Source organism: Macadamia integrifolia, chromosome 14 (assembly GCF_013358625.1).
Source record: "Macadamia integrifolia cultivar HAES 741 chromosome 14, SCU_Mint_v3, whole genome shotgun sequence".
Taxonomy (NCBI): domain Eukaryota; kingdom Viridiplantae; phylum Streptophyta; class Magnoliopsida; order Proteales; family Proteaceae; genus Macadamia; species Macadamia integrifolia.
The window spans coordinates 284,844-289,544 of record NC_056570.1 but is presented as its reverse complement, the minus strand read 5'-3'; positions in this window follow the sequence as shown (position 1 = coordinate 289,544).

The following is a 4,701-nucleotide window of genomic DNA, read 5'->3' as shown; positions in this document are numbered from 1 at the left end:
ATTTGGAGGAGAGGCCCGGTCAAGGTGGGGGGCCAGATTATTCGCTTTCAGCGATGGAGATTGGAATTTAATATTAATGATAACCATACTGAAACCAAGCTTGTCTGGATTTGGTTTCCAAAACTCCCAATGAAATACTGGCATGAAAAAAATTCTGTTGACCATGGCTAAAGCTGCGGGGAGACCTGTGGCCTTGGATTGCAGAACTGTAAATGCTACTATGGGTAACTATACGAGAGCCTTTGTCGAGGTGAAGCTGAAAGGATCTAGAATTGAAGAGATACAGGTCGAGAGGAAGCAACCTGGAATGGAAATGCTCTTCTGGTTTAAGCAGCGTATTATCTATGAAGACGACATTGTCCGTTGCCTTTCCTATGAGAAGTTGGGCCACCATGCAAATAAATGTAGGGGGAAGATGGAGGAGAGAAGAAAAACGATGCAGGCTGAGAATCTTGCAGGAGTTTAGCAGGGGCATCCGACAGAGAGCTCTCATGGCTCTAGGAGAGAGAAAACTCCATTTATGGAAGGAGATCGGTGGCCTTTTTCTGATTTGGTAGCTATGATTAATGATAATAGTTTCCAAATAGGACACGATTTGTTGTGGATTTGAATTTTCAAAAGCATATTTCTAGAGAAAGGAATATTCCCTCCAATTTTTTGGAAAGGCAGAGTTTGGCCGGTTCTGATCTGCATATGGTGGATAATCCATTGGGTGTGGAGGATTTCGGGTCAACCCAGTCATCCAATTCCTCAGAGACAGACTTGCAGAGTTCGGCTGACGAGGGCACCCATAGGGAGGATACTACAGTCCTAAGGAATGCAGATGGTGAGATGGGGGGAAAATCGTATGGTACATGCTTTGCGACCTCGTCACAGAGTCAATTATAAAGCTAGTGGCCACAGTCAAGGGAGAGGAGGAAAAAGTGATCGAGGTCAAACATGGGAAAAGGCTAAACACATAGTGACAGGATTCTCTCAATCTTAGTTAGTGGGTGGGCGTGTTATAGTGCAACACTAGGAAGTTTTTTCCATTGACATGGCTTTACAGCATGCAGAAAGGATAAATAATGCAGAGACGGAGCAGACCGATAAGTTTGTTGACAATTCCTCATCTATGTAGTTTCCTTATGAAGGTCTTCTTCTGGAATATCGGAGGGATGAAGAAGTCAGCAGGGAGAAATGCCTTGCATCATTTTATTAAAGAAAGAGTGCCAAACATTATTTGCATTGCGGAGCCAATGATAGAAGTAAGTGATTTTCCCTCTATTTTTTAATAAATTGGGTTTTAGTAGCAGTTTGTATTTATAGTAGCAGAGTTGGGAAGGTTCCTAATGTTTGGATTATTTTGAAGAATACTTTGTCCCCCTGTGATTATTTCTGTGTTAGAGCAGCACATATCGATTTCCCTTACTTGGGAAACTCAAGTGCTTCAATTATCCTTTATTCATGCAAGTAGTTTCAGAGCTGATAGAAGGGATTTATGGGTGAGGTTGGTGGCTGATCTCCCCTAGTCTTCGATCCCTTGGGCCATAATTGGTGACTTTAATGCAACCCTGTTTTCTCATGAGAAAAGGGGGTCAGGGAATTTTAGTATGGGGTCGACTGCTGAATTTGGAGCCATGGTGGATGCGTGTGGAATGGCCAAAGTTCCGACCTCAGGAAGAAAATTCACATGGTCCAAAAATCATCGTAGAGGAAATGTTTTTGCAGTTCTGGATAGATGCTTCCGAAATGAAGATTGGCTGAATTATTTCCAAGAATGTGCCCAATAGACTGTTCCTAGAATTGCCTTTGACCACTGCCCTTTGGTGCTCATCTCTACCTTGTCTCAAAGACCCAACAACTGTCATTTTCGATTTCATAAGTTTTGGATGGATCATGTTGACTTTGAGAAGGTGGTTACCTCTTCATGGAATGTTTGGGTATCAGGAAACCCTATCTTTGGTCTAACGCAGAAACTCAAAAGATTGAAAGGGGTACTTAGAGGGTGGGGGAAGACCTCTTTTCCCAATTTTAATAGAGACCTTGAGGAAGCAAAAAAGAACTTGGCGCAGGGCATTGAAGCTAATGGTCTGGATGGCCAATTGTTTGCCTTAGAAGCAGATGCCAAAACCACTCTAATAAAAGCCTTGGAAAATCATGAGAAGCTTTGGGAGAAAAAGGCCAAAATTAAATGGATGAAGTAGGGGGATCGTAACTCTAAGTTCTTCCATTTTTCTATTAAAATGAGAAGACTTAGGAATTTAATCAGATGTCTGAAAAGACCAGATGGTACTATGGTGGAAGGCCAAGATTAGCTTGGGGATTATATTGTAAAATTCTTTGAAGACATTCACAAGGCGGTTCCTCTAGTGGAGCACGCAGAGCTGCTGGATGCAATTCCTCATGTTCTTCATCAAGGTGATATTTTCCAGCTTGATTCCTTACCAGGTGATGCTGAAATTAACAGAGCGGTGTGGAATTTGGACCCTGATAGTTCTCCAGGGCCGGACGGTTTCTCTGGGGATTTTTTTAGAACATGCTGGTACATTGTGGAGAAAGAGGTTTGCAATACCGTCAAGTACTTTTTTAGTAGTCATATACCCAGAGGAGTAAATAATAATTTCTTGGTGCTTATTCCTAAGGTGGAGGGAGCCTCTTCTTTAGACAAATCTTGCCCCTTGTGCATGGAAAATTTTTATTTTAAATTATTTCCAAAGTGATGACGATGAGACTTGAGATTTTTCTTCCCAGATTGATTTCCGAAGAGCAGGGCACCTTTCAAAAAGGGAAGTTGATCCATTCCAATATCAGCTTGGCTTCTGAGCTCACGAACATGATGTTCGACTCTACGAGAGGGGTGGTCTAGGCCTTAAACTAGATATTAGAAAAGCCTATGACTCGCCATCGTGGTGTTTTCTATTCCAAGTGTTGCGTCACTTTGGCTTCACAGAGAAGTGGATTGAATGGCTCAACCAAATTCTGCTATTTATAAAAATATCTATTTTGGTCAATGGTGGTCAGCAGGGATATTTTGATGTGGAGTGAGGTCTAAGACAAGGGGATCCGATTTCTCCCTTGCTCTTTATCATTGCAGAGGAAGTTTTTTTAAGAGGTCTGAAGCAATTGATGCAAGAGAACAAGATGAAACCGCTTCAGGGTCCAAGAGGCGCCATTTCCCTAGGCCACATGCTCCTTGCTGACGATATCTTCATCTTTTCCAATGCTTCTATGAGGTATGTGAAGAACTTCAAGGCCTTTTTGCTTAAATATCAAGAATACTCTGGGTAGGTCATTAGCTTAGATAAAAGCAAGCTATTTTTGGGAAAAATTTCCCCCTCCAAAAAACAAATAATTGCTGCAACTTTGGGTATCCCCATGTGCACCTTCCCAACAAGATACTTAGGTGTGGATATTTTTAAAGGAAGGGTGAAAAAAGAGGCCTTGTTGCCGGTTATGGACAAAATCAAGGGAAAATTGTCTGGGTGGAAAGGAAAGCTGTTGTCTATGGCAGGCAGAGTCGAATTGGTTAAAACTGTAATCTTGGGTATGCCTACCCATAGCTTCTCGGTTTATTGGTGGCCTACTTCTCTCGTGACAATGCTTGGGAGATGGATGTGAAATTTTATTTGGATAGGCGATGTGGACACAGTGAAAGCTATCATAGTGAAGTGGGACTCTCTGTGTAAGCCTAAGGAGGAGGGGGGCCTGAGGCTCTGGAGAATAAGGGACTCTAACAAGGAAATGCTCAGTAAGATGGTATGGAATCTTAAAAATGAGAATTCAGCGGCTACTGCTTTTCTCAGAGCTTGCTTTGTTAATAAAGACTGTAGATCTCTTAGAAACTGCAAATCTTCTTTTATTCTCTCAGGGGTCAGGAAGGTGCAGAATTTTATTGATGCCAATGAAAGATGGATTATTGGTTCTGGCCAGCTGGCGAACTTCTGGAAGGACAAATGGTGGGGACCAAGAACCATTTTTAGAAGCCATCTCGCTGAAAGATTCCAACGCCCTCTCTACATCAGATAAGGTGGGGGATTTTATTGGTGAAGGGGAATGGCTGCTTCCTGAGATATCTTTACCTTTGCTCCATGATATATTTACTTAAATTAAAAAGATTAAAATTCCTAGATTTTCAATGAATGACACTAGGATCTAGTCTCTAACGCCCCTGGGTTCCTTCTCCTCGAGTTTTACTTAGGAGAAGGTTAGAAATAGATCTTCAAAGGTGCACAGGGCACCTTTGATCTTTCAGAAAGACCTTCCCCCAAGATACTCTATTTTTGGTTAGAGGCTAATGCATGGCAGAGCCCCAACAGATAAGATGGTGTGCAAAAAAGGTATCTACCTGGCATCAACATGCAATCTTTGTGGCAAGGCTGAAGAGAGCATGTCGCATATTTTCCTTCAATGCACCTTCTCTGTTTCCATCTGGAAAAAACTCTTTGATTGTTTTGAGGTAGGGTGGATAGATCACCCATCCATTGAGGCTTTCTTTAAATGGGGGAAGAGAAGAATTAGGGTCCTCAATGTCAAGAAACCATGGAAATTGGGTCTGCTTATTACTTCCTATCATATTTGGTGGGAGAGAAATAAGTGAAGGCACGATAATAAGGTAAGGCCTACAGGGTATGTTTATGAAAGTATCAAACAGGATATTTTGGCTTGCTGCAATGGAAAATGTGAGGAGGTGTGATTAGTTTCTGATATCCTTTGTTGCAG